The sequence below is a fragment of the Parasteatoda tepidariorum genome, chromosome 5 (genome assembly GCF_982258835.1).
Source record: "Parasteatoda tepidariorum strain Cologne lab strain chromosome 5, Ptep-v5.0, whole genome shotgun sequence".
NCBI classification, from domain to species: Eukaryota; Metazoa; Arthropoda; class Arachnida; order Araneae; family Theridiidae; genus Parasteatoda; species Parasteatoda tepidariorum.
Genome location: NC_141759.1, coordinates 28530961 through 28551411, shown reverse-complemented (window position 1 = coordinate 28551411; position 20451 = coordinate 28530961). Strand labels below are relative to the sequence as shown.

General features: G+C 28.5%; 1 protein-coding gene across 1 annotated transcript in view; it reads right to left on the bottom strand.

Moving 5' to 3' along the window:
* The window catches only part of LOC107448182 (uncharacterized), a 78668-nt gene extending 58607 nt beyond the window's left edge, over positions 1–20061 (bottom strand). The window contains exon 1 of the mRNA XM_016063297.5: positions 19721–20061. The gene's annotated coding sequence lies outside the window, so the exon portion shown is untranslated. The remainder of the gene's footprint in view (positions 1–19720) is intronic.
* Positions 20062–20451: the final 390 nt, after the last annotated feature.

The following is a 20451-nucleotide window of genomic DNA, read 5'->3' as shown; positions in this document are numbered from 1 at the left end:
AATGAAAACGATTGTTAAATAGAGAAAATATTTCTATTTTTATTCCCGAAATAATTTTATTAATTAACATAAACTGCGTTATTAGATGTAGATTTTCTCAGAGGGTCAACACGTAACAAATAATTGTACCCAAACAATAAAAGACAATAGCAATAGTCACGTTGTAACTATAATAAGAAAGTGAAAACAAAATTTACTAGCTATTCAAAATGACGGATGATATAAAAAACATATTAATTTCACTGTTTTTATGTGAAAAAAGTTTATATTTCTGAACATAATTCATCGTCGTGGAAATGCAACAAGAGAAACGTGATTTTACAGCACGACCGACTTAAAATAAAAGTCTAACAACATTTAATTTTAGCATTTCAAAAAATAAATATCCTATTCCATGTTGTGAACCATATGGCTGTGCTGTAGGACATATCACGAACGGTTTAGTTTGATAAATGGAAAATGTTTTGTTAGTAGACGTTCTGATTTAAAAATTTCCTCATAGCTATAGTAACTGATGAACGTAGATTCATAAAATTGAAACAATGATGCAAAATATATTGTTTATTTTTGAAGACTTCAAAATAATCTTTTTTATGCAATGAAAATATAGAAATTATCTGAGTTATTGATAGAAAAATCGTTTTTTTTTCCTCCAATTTTTATCAAAATAACTACAAGCAAAATATAAAATAATATTTCTCAAAGGTCTTAAAGAGCATAAAGCTAATTTGAACGGGTAAACAGGTGATGTTAAAGTATTTCATGTATTTTTTAGCAAGATTTGTTAATTAGTACAAAATTTTTTGAAAACAACCAGTAAAAATATCAAAAACAATGTAAAAAATTATTCAAATTAGACATAATTATTCACAGAATATTTCAGCTGTTAGCTATAATAATGTTTTTAAAATCGCAATGCTAAGAAAAGACGCTAAAATTAGACTCCTTGCACACTTCTTTACTAGTGATGCTATTTTATCTAACAACTTTATTAATTTATCACTAAACTGAAATTGATTTAGTACTCTTATCATAATTATAACAGTATACCAGCGACTGGTGCTGCAGTCGACTTATACTTAATATAAATTCCGTTTATTTCTAAAGGCGCTGCAATCACAGCAACTTATTTCTAACTCTTCCTAGCTTTCTTTGATTTTTCCTTTTTTTCCCTTTATTTTCCTCATCCCAAATCCTGATGAATATGTGCTATAATCCAATAAATCACTATGAGAAGGTAAAAGGCCACTGCGGAGCCTAACGGCCTTGAGAAAGTTTAAGATTACGACTATAATTAGATTATGTGCACTAATTTAGAATTAACTTTCATAATAGATTCTATTTTTCTTAAATATCTTAGATTAACTTTTTAATATGACAATATCTTAAGAGACGTGTTTAGGTAAGAGAATACAAGACTTCTAACTTTCTTTGCTTTATGGAAAAACTTCTTCAAGTGATAACGAAGTTTATGTTTTAATGTATGATTCTTTGCTCTGTAAAATTGATTTAAAGTTATTTTTTACATCACTACATATAAATGATTTAAAAGTTCATATAAAAAGCCACTCTCTTCCGGTTCTCTCCTGGTGATGCTTTTAAAATGCTAGTAAACTTACCAAAAACTCTAAAAGCTTCAGTTTTTATAAGTCTTTCACTTTATTAATATTTTGAGAAAAACGTAATAGTTGGTAGCCCTGTGAAACATAACTTGATAGGCTTTTAATAATAATAACTAGTTAATCAAGAAATATTAGCAGAGTAAAAAAAAAAAAAAAAAAAATCAAGCGAGTTTTTTTATATTTGGTTCGTAAAGTAAAGTAAAGCATTCTCGTTATGGGTCGTAAGGATCATGGAGTTTAACCCCTTGGGGACGGGTGATTCAGAAAAGCATTCGTAGAAAATCAGAATCAAGTTGTAATTAAATAAAAAGCGGTAACTTAAATGTAGTCGTTGCTAATTTGACAAACTTACTTTGCTTTTTCTTTAATTATTGTTAGTTTAATCATATATATAATCAATGTTAGTTCAAAGTAAAACTAAATAGTTTTATTTTGAACAAAGTAATGGTGAATTAAATAAATCAAACAATTATAACTCCGCCCACAAATAAACTGCTAAAGAATTACTTTGATTACCAGTTTTATCTTTTTATCCTGATTGATACAGTTTCATGCTGTCACGTATTTGTGACAGTCGGCGCGAAAGGGTTAAGGATCCACAATTTTGTGATCAATGGCATGATAGTGGCAATATGATCAGCATTGCCACAAGCCGTCTTTACTTTCCAGGCAAGCTGGTAGGCTTCAAGCCCCCACTGATGATTTGCAAAGTACTTTTTCTAACAAGTAACTAAGGTTTTTAACATTTGGGTTCATAATGTGACATTAAAAATGCGTGTATTAAGAGCAGTTTATTTAAAGAGAATTTTGAGTTAACATTCATTTTTCTTTTCAATCGCACATTTCGAGAATTGTCCTTTAATTTAAAAATCTAATTTGAGATAAGTTATTATTTTCAAACACGTATAATCTATATTGATTTTTTAAACTATTAAGGGTCAGTGCTTCCATGTATAATATTCAACTTCAATGGAATTTCCGTAGTTTTAGGAACTTTTTTTCTTCATTTAGCAGCAAAAGTACTTTATTGTAAATTAGAATTAAAACATTTTGTTCACCACTACACATAAATAACTTTAAAAAATTAGACAAATGATCATATTGATTTATAACAGAGACTCCAACTGCTTCAAATTCTACGAAATATCTTAAAAAAATGGTGGAGAACTGTTAAATAAACTTGCAGATTTTCGGTAAGTTACGTCGATTTTTCAAAAGGCTCAACGCGAAATAACTGTTGGCATAGTCATATTATTGCCCAAGGCTCTTAGGCCTAGAAGGGGTCTTTTACCTTTTCATCTTGATTTGTGAAGTAACTTTTATCACGAGCTTTGAAGAAACAACTGCAGGACAGACAACTTTCTATGCTTTTCAATATTTATTCTAGTGGCAGCTATGTTGATATGTCCATGTATTATTTTTACTCATTCTATCTAATTTTTCACACCACTACATTTAAATGATTTAAAAGTGCATGTCCAACGCCACTTTGATCTAGCTTTTTCGTGGTGAAGCAATAATAAAATTTGGCAAAATTACTGAAAATTCTGAAGGCTTTCATACCTGCCAACTCTTCCGGAAGATTTTATTTTCATATTTAAAGTGGTAGTAAATATATACTATTTTTTCTTTTATAAATTTAATTTTTAAATGATTTTGATCAGCACTATTCTTACAAAAATTAAGCACATATATCAATATGCGTTACTATCATGGTTGTCAACTTAAGTTTATTCAAATGCAACGTATTTGTTTGCTTGAAATTGAAGTTTTAATTCCATTTTAATACCACTGGGAAAAATAATAATGGAAGGGATTAAAAGTTGGCAGCTTTGGTTTTTAAATGTCTCCCACTCTATAAAATACGAGGGTTGTAAATTAAATAGTGGCAACTTAACCTTAAAACTCAAAGAAGGGCGGGCCTGCGCAAATAGGATATGGGAGCGGTGAGGTGGTGCTGTTGTCGATGTGTAGAGTGCAAAAAACATTCGATTTGTTTGAAAGGGTAGTTTTTGTGTGGCGTTAAAGTGAGGAGTTTCGTTTCCATCGCTCTAAAGAATGCTTTCAAAAGGCTTAATGACGAAAAAAGACGAGATGTTTGAACACATCTTGCTACTGTCCTATACGGTAAAGTATTCGCGCCACAGGCTTCCACTAATCCTCGATAGCATTCTGTTGCATTTTCGCCACAGGCAACCTCGATTTTAAGCCACGACCGCTGATCACCATTTGAAAGCATGCTTTAGAGCGATGGAAACGAAACTCCTCACTTTAACGCCACACAACAACTACCCTTCTAACAGATGGACTGTTTTTTGCACTCTACACATCGACAACAGTGCCACCTCACCACTCCCATATCTTATTTGCGCATGCCCGCCCTTCTGTGAGTTTCATGGTTAAGTTGCCACTATTTAATTTATAACCCTCGTATTTTGCCAAAAGTGTAGTAGTTGGCACGCCTTTAACAAAGTGTCGTTTTATATCAGCTGTTAAATTGTTTAGAAGCAGTAGTGGGAAATAACCCTGTAAACAGAATTTACTAAACCAAGAATTATACAATTAAGCGAACATTTTGCTATTTCTGGTAAATATTTATCTATTAACTCTATCAAAAAGTCCTCTACGAAGGAAAATTTCTCTCAATATTTGATACAAGAGTTCCCTTGTCTTTTGGATCGGATTCAAAATTACAAAGCTACGGAATTGAACAAAGGGGGGTCGTAAACTTCAAATTGGGTTGGCTGTTCAGCACCGGTTATAAAATAAAATAATTTTTTTTAGAGAGGTGAGAAAAGAATGACGACTTTATTGTTAATATTTTAACATAGCAATATTGTTCTTCAAACCCTGACAGCGTAGACGAGTCATTCAAAGTAACAAATGCAGTCAGTTATTCCCGACATTGCACAACGAGAAGAAATAGCGTGATAAAACTCTTAAAAATGTCCCGTATTTGCCCAGACAATGACGATACATCATTTCAATTTCATCCTATTTAAAGGAAAAAAACAAACTGAGAACAGCTGGGATTCTCATATCAGAGAAGAGCACATGATCAAAAACTCATGGAAACAACACGTATATTCGAACTTAAGCGATGTTTTTTTTTAATGCGTGAGGCACGTGTTGATTAAGCTTCGAGAAGAGCAACTCGATAAGTAAATATTGGTGCTCTAAATTCTCATAGAATATATTTTTCGAGAAAAAAAAATAGGGCTAATTCTTAGAATTGAGGGCGCTTGTAATTGTTCAGATGCAAAAGTCGTGCGTCCAATTTATGTCAACCGAAGAAAAAAGAAATCGATTTTAATTGTGCCAGAAAATAATAGCAAAGTGCTAAAGAAAATACTAATTCTTTGTTTCAGTTATTTCGAGAAAAAATTATAGTCTGAAAGTTATAACTTTGTACTTGAATAAATTTAAAAATAATATAGATAGGATTGCCAACTTTCTACGCTTTTTGGAAAATTTTCTTTTAGAGGTAGTTATTTTGGGTTAATTTCTACATCGCTTCATGTAAATGACTCAAAAGTTGATAGAGTACGTCACTTTTTACTTTACTTCATCTAACAAATTTGGGCATCACCTCCTACATCAAAAAGCCTCCACACGGTCTTTTATAAAAAGTCCGCGCAGACTATTTAAAAAGTGAACCAGTTGCGCGCATGAACCCAAAACCTTCTGTAGTGGTTGACAAGTGAATAAGGCAAACCAATAATATTTATAAATAAAACAAATTTTTAGTCATATATTTGATACCACTTTCTTATTTTAACTAGATTTTGTATTAAGTGACTCGTTCGGAAAGTGGATATCCTTCACAGTGGTCTGATCGGACTACCTATAAGAAATCGTGTGGAGGCTTTCAGTTATAGGAGGCATTGGAAAAATGCCCCGATATTTAGCAAATTTTAATTTGTAATTATGTATCGCTTTCCAACACGGTTTGCTGAAACAAGGCCTCCTATAACTAAAAGCCTCCACACGCTTTCTTATAGATAGTCTGATCACTATGAAAGTAAACTAGCTTACTGAAGAGCCATTTAATAGAAAATCTAGTAAAAATAATAAAGTGATAGCAAATATACGTCTAAATTTTGTTAAAAAAATTTATGAATATAATTGGTTTGTCTTATTTACTTGTCAACCGCTACAGATTCAATTCTCAAATATATATCATAAATTTCTCTCAATTGCTTTTAAAACTGAATTTGGCTTCATGCACAACACTGGTTAACTTTTTGAATAGTCTGCGCAAACTGCTTATTAAAATCCGTGTGGAGGCTTTCTGATGTAGGAGGTGATGGCTGAAAGCGAGAAAGTTGACATTCCATTGAGGAAACTCCTTCTCATCAAACGTGAATGACTATTTGTTCCCGTTTTCAACATTCACTGGCGTATAACTCTCATATTTTACTTATTTGGTTGTGATAGAATTGTTAATTTAACTATTCAGAATTCGCCTTTGAGGAGAACAATAGATAAGAATATTCTCATATCGTTGACAATAGTTAGCTTTAGTTAGTTTATTGTGCATTATCTTGATACCTTTACTTGATATCATCAATTTTTTTTAAACAAGATATTTCAAAAAGAATTCTTTAAGAAGTTACGACGCATTCCCTCTGAACAATTATCATTTTTGTTGCTGATATCTTTGAGTTACCAGGTGTGATATTAAGTCATCTGAAATCTTAGAAGTCCTCTAAATGAAAAATGGAGTCCTCTCAAATTTATCTGCCTAACGCAAAAGCTCTTTTTTTTAATTGCAAAGTACATGAAAATTTGTCCAAATAAAACGGAAACATTTTCCTATTGAGCTTAATTACTTATTTGATCAAGAAAATTTAATGATCATTTTTTAAAAACGAGAAATGCTTTTTATAGTATAAATTTTGCTACCACTTTAAAAAATAATTTGAAGGAAAATCTCTCGAATGCGTGTAAAATGGGCATAAATTCACTTTTTAAAAACTGTTTTCGCTGTTTGATTCGGAGGTTTTATCGTTTTGTATGTATGGTAACCATCTTATTTTTATTCTAGAAATTTAAATCTTCAACCTTGCGAAAATCTATTTTACAAGTTTTGAAAAATCGATTTTAAAATAAGAATACACTTTCTTTTTTTAAAAAAAAGAACATCTTGAATTGAAGGAAACCATGACACTTAATTTTTTTTTTATCCCTACCACAACTTGATTGTTTGTAGCAAGGTGAAGATAGAAAACCTTGAAAAAAATACCATATAGTCTATGTCAAATGAAAAATACTAAGAATTACCTCAAATAGTGACAGATGAATAGCAGACAGTAAAATTTCAGTTTTCAATTTTGAATGAAACAGTAAAACTGACCATCTTCCATTGTTTCATGAATTGTATTCTTAACGGAAAAAAAATTATTCGTCGTGAGTTACGTAAACATCTCGACTGTTAAAATTGTTCTAAGAATAGTAAAACAATTTTTTTCTGAGAAGTTCAGAATCAATTCTGCGAACTAGTTCTTATGCATATATTTTTAGATCGAATAAAAAAAAAACAATCTGTTTTCAAGAAGAAATTTCGAAATTTTCTGCAAAATGATACGCTGTACGTAAAGGAAGGAAGAGCAAAATGATCACTAATACTGGGTAATAATGTATTTCTACCGTTTGCTATCCATGTGGCCTCTCTAAAGAGACATTGAAGGAAACTACTCTGAAATTAATTTTTTTACTTAATTTTTAGTAATTTTATATTTTTTATTGTTTAAAAATATTGTATTTTTAACAATATAGTGCTAACCTTAGCGCAACAGGGATGTTAACTTCTAGTTAAAGAAAGTTAATGTTTTAATGAATGATTCTTAGTTCAGTAAATTTGATATAAAGTTATTTTCCCCACCACTACATGTGAATGATTCAAAAGTTCTTATAAAAAACTACTTTTGTACAGGATTCTTGGGGTAAAAGTTTTAAAATGTTCGAAAAATTAAACGAAATTCTGAAAGCCATGGTTTATGAATATTGATCACTCTATAAAGTAGTTTGAAAAAGCGTAGCAGTTGGCTGCCTTGGTTTAAATAGTATGCCAAAGTACTTAGGGTGCAAAGAAATAGCCCGCTGATGCCCAGCCACAAACAATGGCTTGTGTATAGATAACAATTTTATGAAGAAAAAAAAGTTGGCAAGGACAGAAGCCACGAAATCTTGATAAAATATTTTTGCTAAATATAGTTAGGCTTAATAACCTTATTATGTTATATTTTAAAATTAGGCTCCTTTGAAGAATCACTACTTGTAAAATATAAACTAATCTATTAAGGTATAAAGTAACATAAAGGAGGAACTGTAGTGACAACAAATGAAATTATTTTTATCTTTAGGCTGATTTAAAGTAAAAAATGTTTAACTTTAAGCCTGAAAATTTACTATAGTCACTTGCAAGAGAACAAGGCGTTGTACGAACTACTTTAATCTATTTGTGGCCCTAATGGCCAAGTCAATATTATTAGCAGTAAAAGGTAGTAGTAAGATATAAATTTTTTCCTATGCTTATACAATTGACACTCGTCAATCAGGTATCAGCAGGGCAGATTTGTTGGGCACTCTTTCAGGGGCACCATATTAGGTGGGCCAACGCTGCTCCTACAGTAAGAACAGAGAGATCAGAGAATGAAAGTACATCCATGTCTTGTCCGGGATTCGAACCTAGGATTATTCTGATTAGAGGTCAGCTCATTGACTATCATACAGAACAGTCGACCCTAGGGTTCCGTGAAAAGGTCACAGAGGTTTCGTGAGTTAGGACCAGGGGTGAAAGCGAGACGGAAAAGAGGAAAGGCTGGTAGTAAAACCATTTCAGTTATAGCCAGTTTTGGGGAGGAGTTTACTTATTCTTTTTTTAAATTTTTCAACAATATCTACTTTATCTTGGAAAAGAAGCGGTTTTATATATATGCCAGAATTATAAAAGAAATCTTGATAGTTACAGATATTTCATTTTTTCCGAAAAAAAAAGGTGGAATGAAATATTTTACGTACCAGGTTTTTCTCTTTTCCGTCTTGCTATAAAAGGGCTTTCACCCATGGTTAGGACTATTTTTTTAAACCAGTAATGATATTTTGAAATCTGCAATAGGTTTGTATTTAACAGATATTCTATTATTTATTTATCATTAAGGTAATTTTTATGAAATTGCTTATATAAAGCTGCAATAAAATTTAAAGAGGAAATTTTAAAATATATATTTTTCCAATAATAATATACTGAATAAATTGCTAAATGATAAGCATTTATAAATTATTGCATCAGTATTTCTCATCGAACTGTGAAGTATTTTATACTTGAAGCAAAGTTATTATTTAATACTATTTGTGTTATCTTGCTGTAAAAAAATATCTGGGATTTAGAATGAACAAATAACTAAAATATTTTAAAAGTTATTAAACTTTTTTAGAAATCACCAACTTATCGTCATTTTCCCACCAACATGAAAATAATCAAAATCAATGCTATTCTTATTTTTAGTAATTTTTTACTAGCCCAGGTAAGCTATTTTTTAATATTTAAATCATTGGAGTAAGCTTTTAAATATTAAAAAAATTAGACCACAAGCGCTTTTTCTTTTCTAAAAACAGTGTTTTTTCTCCATATTGACGTTTTGCTCCATTTTCAGAATAAACATTGAGGATGCTGACAAAAGATAGGCTAAACTTGTTCGAACAATCATGAGTAATTGCTGCGAACTTACAGCAGTTATGAAAATAGCATATTATTGGCAAAAAAGCATAATTGCATGCAAAAAACAGCCTTAAAAGTTCGGGTTCTACGAAAAACAGTTCAATCGCTTAGGCTTCCGTAGCTGTAAAAATTAGGAACCGCTGCCCTGTCATTTTAATTAATTTATCAACGAATGCTGGTACATCACTTTAAATATTAAAACACAAACTCAATCTGTGGGAAAGCAACAAGATTTCTCAGTTGCTACTTAGACCATGCACTTAGCAAGAAGATTAACAGAACAATAAGATAGAAAGTTAGTACATTGATTTGTCATCAGATCGAAGCTATTGATATCAAAGCACTCATTTGCCTTTTTCTATCAGCTGCAGATTATTCCGCAATTAAATGATTAACTCTGGTACATGATTTCTCCTCCTATTGAATCAGCTTAAAATGTTCAACTTATGAAACATGCGTCGCGTGCAGCTTTTCAAAGTCCATTGTTGCTGCCATTTCAGAAGTAGAAATAGTTATTCAAATAATCATTTGGGCGACCATGGATGTCCAGTGTGTATTATGGATTTAGCTAGCTTTGATATTAAGCTAAGATATATTTGAGCTGCATAAATGCCCTGATCACCAACACTAGAAAACAATTGTCATTTAGTGTAGCTATCATTTAGATAAATAAGACTAAGAGTTATTTTGTGTTTGCTATTTGGAACACTTTTTTCTCAAGCGTTCTTACTTTGTTTATAGACTCGTGATCCGTAAATGCAAATTTTTATTGATAGACGATACACACATAATCATTGCAGTGACTGTTTCTGAAATTTATGCTTGACGGTTTTATGACATTTCTATTTATTATTTTTTAAAGAAATTTTTATTCATACAGACTCAAATATAAACTAACCCAAATATTTCATATATACATATATTTATGTATTGCCCATAGTAGATGGGCATAGCCGGGGTCTAATTTGTTATGGGGACGAAATTAACTTACACAGTCTTTAAATTTCAACGATGTAAAAAAATGAAAAAAAAAAATCTTAAATGTGCTAAATATCTTCAAAGAGATAAATTATTTTCTTTCCTTAGTGTTTCTAACTGCAAAAAATTTAATTTGATGATAATTCACAAAAAATTACTTTATTTATCTCAAATATTGATACGGACTTCAGAGATTTCTAATTGTTGCGGGTAGACATATACTTACCGGCCCCTCACCAACGATCCTCATGATTGAGAATGTTACGAAAGAGTGTAAAATTAAAATAAAAACTTCCTTTTTAAGTTATATTAAGATATTTTAAAACAAACAAAATTTTTTCTTTATGTTAGTAATAGTAGAAGCAAATAATTGTAAATTGCTACAAAATTAATGAGCTTTTGGATGAATAAATTAATGGGAAGAATTTGTCCATATAAGGGAAGGTTAACTTAGTGCTGCCTATGAAAAAAAAGCATGAATTGTGGCATATAAGCAAACATACGATCGTATATAAACAAACATACGATCGAAGCGTACGATGTTTCATATTATGAAATACAATCTTAAGTGTCGGAACTTAGAATGTAAGAAAGGAACATACAGATGCCGGCTAGATTTAAAGAAAATATTTGTAATTTCTTAGGCACTTGGTGTTCCCCTCTTTCATTCCATGCTTCGAAAATAATGGTGATACCGCGTTATACTACAATACAATCATACGACAGTTTAAAATAACGATTATGTAAAATGCACGTTGCATAAATGTAAAAGTACAATTTCGTTACTAAATTTTGCAAAAAAATTTATTTTTGCACTTTAAAAAGGAATTTTTTTTAACAATATGATCTTTAAATTTATGTATGTTTGCGCAGATGAAAGAAATCTAAAATCATATCTAAGTCTCAAAGTTTGGATGAGAGAATAGTATTCAATAACGTTTACATTAATAAGTCAATATATTAAAACTATTTGATCATGCAAAAAGTTTAAAAGGCGTTAAAATATGGATAACATTCAAAATCAATGAACAATGTTTTAATTCTATGGCACTTCTAGAATACGATATACAGAACTTAAGTAATTTTTACCATACAAAAAAATTTATTTGACCTATAATCAATGAAGACATTCAACTCAACTTTTGAATTTAGGTATTCAATTACGACTATCAATTCAACATCATAATTTTTGTTTAATCTATCAGGAATGCGTCATTATTTTACAAATATTATCTCTACTATTCGATGAACTATGAGTTATTTTATTTTATTCTATCTAAATATTAGTCGATTTTGCCCAATTTCATAAAACCCTTATGAACTGTTTTATTTTTTTCTACTTTCTATTTACTTTAGATTCTTATGAACTAATGATTCCACATTATCTTCAGTTTTAAAATTAAAGTTGAAAGTAATTTTTTGTAATATTCAAAAAACAGTGTATACGAGAAACGTAAAATTGGGGCTAAATTCGTATTGTTTATCTTTCAGAGAAAAGGTCTCCGCCGTTACCACAAAAAATGAAAACAAAAATTTTACAATTTTTTCCTTCATAGGTCTTTAGCGTCCGCTTTCTATTTTGAGTTGGCAGGTGCAGAACATGCATGAAAAATATTTTTGCTATTCCCTGTTCTAAGTGTGGGGTAAAAATTACCACCCCGTTTTACCAAAAATACATTCTACTCTTCAAGCTTGTTACCATACCTTAGCTGTCACTTTCTGAAAGCATAAAAAACTAAAAAAATGTGACATTTCTCACAGAAAAAACTATTCAAAACAATAGTCAACAATAAATTATACTTAAAAAAGAGAAAAATATATTTATATTAGTTATGTTAAAAAACGAAAATTTTAAACTTTAAGTTATAGATTTTACCATAAAAAAATATTTCAAAATAATTTTCAACCCTGCCAAAAGTAAAAAAATAAAAATATTGTAATTTTGCATATATTTTATACCAACAATCTCAAAAAATATTTCGAAGGCAAGGTATTTACGGGTCTTTTATGATCAATTAAATATAAAATCTAATGATAATAAATAAACTATAAGTTAATATTATTTTATTTAGGAATGACATTAAATAGACTTGAAAATTTTTTGAAGATTTTTTAAATGTTTTTTTTTGAATTCAGGATGGCTTTAAAACTTTAGCCACTAAAATTTTAAACTTAAACTATCATATATATTATATATTTTTCGCCAAATATATTATATTCTTATATATATTTTTTTATATAATATATTATATAAAAATATATTATATATATTATATATTTTTTCTTACAAAAGTCATATTACACTAATAACTATCCGTTTAAATTGATGGCAAAATTTTCCATTTATGAATGACATTCTATGAATTAGAATAAAGATGTCTTTATTATGTTTATTTTTAAATTCCTAATTTTGGATAGTAATAGATATTGAATCAAATTTGAAAGTTATACCATATTTTTTAATAAAATAGAGAGTTTTTAATGAGAAAGCTAGAAAATTTTGATTATTTTTTTAATTTAAAAATAGTTTCTAACTAATGAATGCAAATGAAGCCTATTGAATTATTTAGCTGTAATATGCATTTAAATACCAAACCAAGCAATAAACTGATGAAAAGATTTTCCATTAAACAGGAAATCAGCTAAAGTTGGCAACTATCACGTTACAATGCCTATGATGCAAATTTTTTAATTAAACATATTTTTTAAACTTTTTTTTTACTATTTAGTATTCATTTAGGCCAAAATAAGTGAAAAATATTATATTTAGTGTTTTAATAATTTTTGCTTAAGGAATACTGCATGGTCTTTATCTGCGATAAAGGTAAAATCTTCCAAACAAGGCTCACTTTGAATCAATAATTTTTAAAATTTGTGCTTATTTAGATCTAAGAGAAACAGTTATTCATCATTGAAATTTCCTTAATTTATAAAATAAATTATTGATAAATTTTTAATTCATCAATAATTTATTTACTATTGTTTATTTTACTATTATTATTTATTTAAAAATTATAATTTATTATTATTATCATTTATTATTATTATTCATTATTATAATTTTATTTACTGCTATTACTATTATTTATTATTATTTTTATTTTATTACCATTATTTATTATTATTTTTATACTGTTATAATTTATTTATTTTAAAATTCAGCGCATGAAAAAAGTTCATACTGCTTTTTTTGGATTTTATAGTTTAGCATAGATGCCAACTGCTCCGGACACGGCAAAACAATTAAAAAAACGGTAAATAACTACAATGTAAATTTTTCAATTATTTGACTATTTTTGCTTGCTTTTTAAAAGGCTGCGCACGACTGGTATAAAATGAGTGATGAATTACATAAACTTACGAATTATTTAGAAATAGTGGTGGATGAAAATCTACTAAATTAGTTTTATTTAATCAAGAATCACAACTGATAAACTACCATTCTAAAATATATATTTGCTGTCCGGCGCAAGTTGGCATCTCTGGTTTAGTACCAATATAATTCCGATAAATCTAATGGATTTTTTGAAGTAACAATTAGACTGTTTTTAATAATTAAAAAAATACCAAAACATCTTTTTGCTTGTAATTAAAGCATCAAGAAAAAAAAATATATAAAAGGACACTGATGACCCGTCTGCGTCAAAGGGTTAAAAAAAAAGCTGTTTTTTTTAAAACGTAAATCAAAAAAGATTCAAGACTAAATTAAATAGTATTTTTTTTAAATGAGTTTGAGTGGTGTAAAATGGGAAGCTAACACAGAGGTTCATTATACACAAAATGATACTTGAGGCTGAAGAAGACAACCATGCATGAAACTATCAAGGTTACATCTAGTGACCGGCATTAAAAAAGTTTTTTTCTTTTTTCGATGGGGGGAGTGTTAATCTGGGATGCTGTTGTCTTTCGTGGGAAAATTAAACTTGACTCGTTCGTATTCTCTTCATTTATCGCCCGCAGTCAAGGTTACAGTTTTCCCTAAAAGAAAGGTTAGAGTGAAATGTTATTGAGCGAAAAAATTCGGTGGCCAACTCAGTAGTTCGTAAAATATAGAAATGTTTGGTTATATTTTGGTATAACTTTCAAGAAGTCGTTTTATTTTGATAATTAAAAAATTTATAACGAAATTATTATTCTTATTTACAGTTTAGATGAAATGCGAGAGAAAATAAAATTTTTCTTTGGAAGATATTTGATATGCTTATGCAGGACCCGCGCTCGGGATTTCAAATTATCAGCCAGTAAATTAGCCAAATATGAAAAGTATTTGTCAATTTCTGAAAGTTTTCGCCAAATGCAAATCTTAACAATTTGTATGATTAATTTTTCCCTATATAAAACTATTTTACTGTAGTTATTATATTTCAGGCTTACATTATGTGGACCCCATTCTAATTGGTTATGCGGCGTATCTACCGAAAATTACTGCAATGGAATAAAAAACACCGATTTGTTTAGAAAAATTCATCTTGACTTCATTTTAATTTCTTTCCAGTGGAAAAAATCATTCGCCAATATTTTCGCCGAAACACAATTTTATTTGCCAAATTTACGATTTTATTGCATTTGGCGAGGTGGCGAATGCCTAGCCAAGGCCCTGCTTATGCGAACTCATTTTCGAGCTACCCAACCCTAAAGGTTATCAACTTCATTTAAGATAATTAGAAACAAAGGGGCGGAGAAGGGGGACAGAAAAGGCACATAAGTTGAGATATTAGAAACTAAATTAGGTTAGTAAATGCAAAACTAAATTGGGTTAATATAGTAAAACATGAGGAGGTAATTTAAATATAACATGGCTATTTACTAAGAAATCTAGAGTAAGAAAATTAACTGTACTACTTACTATAATATTTCATGCGTTAAATACTTATATAAAATAATATTCGAATTACCGAACCTTAAGGGTTATCTGCATTATTTAAAATTTGAAATGCAAAAAGATGTTTTACAAGTCTCAGAGCTGCCATATAGTACACTTCTTTAAAAATATTTAATAAGTGGTGGACAATCAAAAGCTGATATATATAGCTTGTGGAAAATAACTATAAAGCATATTTACCAATCAAAGAATCGTATATTGAAACATAAACTTTCCTGCTAGCAAAAGAAATTTTCACACAGAGCGCAGAAAGCAGTCAGCCCTGCTTTGTATATAACAATATATCGTCAAAAATAACAATATTTTATAAATAATAATAATTTTTTAAAATAACTGTATATAAAATAACAATATATGTTTTAACGATACGTAATACAATTTACTATTTGAAATTAACTAATACTATTTTCATACTGGTAAATATTTTTTGAAACCCTAGTGAAATTTACTGACATTCATAATAAATTTGTAGTCGATATAAGTATAATTATATCCATAGTACTGGCAATATTACAGTATTAGATAATTGTAGTAATCTATAATAATCGCGACCGAAACGTCCTCAATATCTATAGTTTCCGATGATCATCGTGGTAATATCGTTATGCAGGAACATCGTAAATTCATTGCTTATGTGGTAAAAAATGGTGTTCATATCATGAATTTTTTTAAAAACTATTGCGATATTTAAAACCTAACGATATTTAACGATATATTGTGCAGTTCTGGATGGCATATATTTTTTAACACGATATTGTGTATAAGGTCTATTGATCTGATTATCAGTATCAAAGGTGATATTAGTAAGCTATAATGACAATTAACTTTGAACTAAGTTTATCTCAATTAATCGAATCTATTTATCATTCTTTTAAAGAAACACTTATTTTCTTTTAAGAATAACAGTATTGAATTAAATTAATTATTTTGTAAAATAGATAAGTTAATTGAATCTTTATGAATTTTACTTCACATTTAAAATTATCATAATCAGCTCCTTAGAGCCATTTTTGTTTTTAAATCAATAAATAAACACAATTTGATTTTTTTTAAAAACTATTGAAACATGACCATTATTAAAAAAAAATAAAATTAAAAAAAAAACGAATGGATTTTCAGGTACCTCAAATTTAATTTAATTCTTACTCTCCCAGAATTTTGAGGTATTTTAATTGAATTCTTCATTTGTCCGATTTTTTTAGATTGAAGAAATTCCCAGACTTTTCCCAGTTTTTCCTGATTATCATGTCATTTGCTCATCTTATTATTTCTCTTAAATTTTATTTACTTATTTTAATTAAAAGAAAAATTACTCTCATATTTCTCAAATTATTCATTTCCCAGTATTTCAAAAAAATTTATTACGTTAATAACTTTAAAACAAGTAGAAAACTGTATATAGGTTTAAAAAAAATAAACGGATTTTAAAACAATTAGATGAACAGTATACTTAAACGAAATAAAACTTTGATGCGTTTTATTTTATTGGCCTGCCTAATGTCAAATATTTGATTATTCTCAAGTTTAGAGAACCCATTTAAAAATATTAACAATAAAAACAGCGAAAGAGCATATTATTGGCCTAAATCTTAATAAAACATATCTTGTACAAGTTTTATGAGATTATGTGGAGCAGTAAAATATGGTTTTGAAGGTTCTTCGAAAAAAAAATTCCAAAAGTACGTAAACTTTATTTTGTTTTTCAACGTATAGTTAACAAATTTGACTTTATATGATAATGATTAATATTCAATCTCATTCATAAATTAATTTTGTTAATCACATGAAAAGCAGCATGGTTTAAATAACATAAAATTACTTCTACATAAACTAAACGGAAAACTATGTTTTTAGATGCTTAGGTTCTAACAAGAACACAATCAATATTTAAAGTGCAATTAAACTAAGACTTATAATTCAGATTTCTCTTAAAATTATAATTTTACTATAACTATAGAAATACAATATAAATAATAACAGCACAATTAATATGTTTTAATGGAGTGATTTCCGTATCGGGATCTGCGGCAAAATAATCGCCAAATATATGCAAAGATGCCAACTGCTCCGGACGCGACAAAATAACTATAAAAACGGTAAATAGGTACCAAGTAAATTTTGCAAATATTTGACTATATTTGCTTACTTTTGAATAGGTATGATAAAGTGGTGAATTATATAAGCCTACGAATTATATAATTCGATTAATATTAAGATTCAAATGCATTTAAGTTACAAAATATTTTATTTACTCTGCGACGAAAAAATATTCGTTTCGCTTTTTTGGATAGAATTTTTAAAGTAAAGGCGCCATGATTAGAAAAATGAATTTTTTTTAATCAATTAGACTGAATTTGACGGAATATGACTTAACCTTTAACAACAGTTCAAGATTAAATAAAAAAAAATTATTAATAAAGATGTATAAATCATATTTCGTAGATACACTAAGCTACAACTGACAAAAGAAAAATTGCTTGGATTTTTCGAATCAGTGCAACCAAACATGACCGAAATCAGTAAAATACAGAAGACTTATTCGAGTTACCATTGAAAAATACGACTTTCCTCAGTTTTTAATTCTGAAATATATCCCTGGTTGCGAAATTATCACAAAGGGTCTTAAACAATGACCGTCACACAGTAAATAATAAATGTAAGGAGCAAATGTATTTTTTTAGGTTATGCAACCTCATCGAATATTTAGCTTTAAAAGATAATGATAAAAAAGTTTTTTAAATTCTCTAATTACTTGCAAGCAAAAATACATTTTGGTATTTTTTTAATTATAAAAAAAGTCTAATGGTTACTAAAAAAATCTGTTAGATGCTCGCAATTGTTTCTTATAAAAATATAAAAAAAAATAGTTTGAAGATTTATTTTTATTCATGTTCAAAAACTTCACATAAATTGATTATGATTTTAAATAACTGAATTTGAGCATAAAGAAATTTCAAAGATGAATAACTTTTTCTCTTTGATCTAAATAACTGCAAATAACAATCTTAATAACTGCAAATTTGAAAAAAATATTGTTTGTAAGGGAGCAGTGTTTGGAAGATTTTACATTTAACATAGAAAGAAATTTCATGCTGTATTTCGTAACCATAAATTATTAAAATTTTAAATTTAATATTTCTTTACTTATTTTAATCTGAATTGATATAAATTAGAGAAAAAAGTATGAAAAATATGTTTAATTAAAAATCTGCGTCAAAGCGATCAGCCATTGTGTCGTAACTTCGAACATCGAAAAATTAAAATTGGTGCATCAAGAAAGATTCTTATCTCTGTCTTGCAATAAACTCATTAAATATTAAATAGTTTTTAAAAATAAGGAAAATATTATTGGAAATAAGAAAACAAATATTAGAAATAAGTAAACCAATAGAAAGAAAATAAAAAAAAATTCCCCCCTTTTTTATAAAAAATATTGGAAATAAATGAACCAATAGAAAGAAAATAAAAATGTTTTTTTTCCCATTTTTACCAAAAATTTTCATGAGCTCTGACTTTTATGCTAACAGAAGATCAGTATTTTCGACACTAATTAATATTCGTCAGATTCGATTCCAGGCGGGATAATTACTCAGCTCTTTATTGATAAATGAGTACATTACGAATGATATCTGTAAAGATAAGTAAGGGTGCGATATCGTCTGGAATGATAATCGGGGGTTTGAGACGGGGGTTAGCCTGTCATGAGAATAGGATAATATCCCTCAAAAAATACCAAAGGAAGCTTGAACACTTCATGACATGTTTTTTAATGTATATTATTTATCCATTATATTTCCTCTTTATTTATTTTTTCGAAATAATTGGGGATGGTTAGTTTTGATGATTTTGTTTTTAAATTTATTTTGAAAAACATTATTTTTAAATTGAAGGGGAAAGTTCTGTGTTGACGCTAATTAATAGACATTATTTAAAATAATTATAACTAAAATTAATAGAGGGATGAAATATTTTTTTTAATGAAAACCAGGAAATATAAATAAATTCTAAATTAGTTGCCCAAAACCTTTTGAAAAAAGTTATTTTCATTATAAAATGTAAAAATAATTTCTTTTTCATGAATAGTTAGCATACAAAATAGAACACTATGCAATAGTTTCATATAAGGATATTATAATGCAATAAAGTAATAATTCATAAAGTCACCCATAATGCTTGACAAATATTATTTCTTAAAACATTTGTCTTACATACTTTCAGAGTTTCAGATACATGATTGAACATGAAAAATAAAAATTGAAAACTTTCATCTTATTTTACTAAACAATAATCTCTCATAACAAATTAGAAGGTATTTTCTATGACTACAGTTATTAAGGATTATCATCCCAATTATTAAAATAAAAAATTCGGAAGATATTATTCCTATATAAATTATTACAATAAAAAATCAAGCGTGATTTTGTTTTCAATATAATAAATATCATTATTAATAAATTGAACTTTATTTTAGGTTAATATTTTTAAAGAAAAAACAGTAAAAAATGAGAAACTTACCAAAGATCCAAATAAAATGTAGACAAAAATTAAAGAAGAAACATATCCAACATGTAATTGTGTCCGAGAAAAATACGTTGCCTGTACTACACTTGTTTTTGTCTCTTGATTTTCAAAGAAAATAATTCGTCCTTCATAATTTTTACACAAACACACAGTATATTAAAAATACGAAACACTTTTTTCCTCCAAAAATTTAAACAAATAGACACTGTCTACCGATATTTATTAGTCCAGCAATGCGACAAAAGAGCTTTTCTCTTAATCAGTCTACCTGGGAAACAAGAACGTAACTTTGAATGAAAGAGATGAAGGTATGTAGCAGAATGATAACAGGATAAGATTTATCTTTTGCATCCAATGGAGAATAGGAGAAAAACTTTTTACTCAGCGCCATCTGTGGAAGAATTAAGGAAGCAATCAAAGTATTTTTTCCCTGAAATATAGATTACTTTGTATAGGCGAGACACGGGGGAAACATGGGGAGCAGGGTTGATAAGCTCAGGGGTTGACAAGAGAAATAGTTGATAAAAGTTATTCTAAGCCTATGTGTAGTATGATACAAAGTTTACACAAGGAGGGTCGTGTGTCTAATCTTATTTTTAAGGAAAGTAATATTGTTATTTACTTAAAGGCACGATCAGTATATTTTAGATGGAATAAATAAAATCTATACATATTTTTGATTTCCAATGTTTGTTCAAAATTATGACTGTTTTTAAAATTGCTAA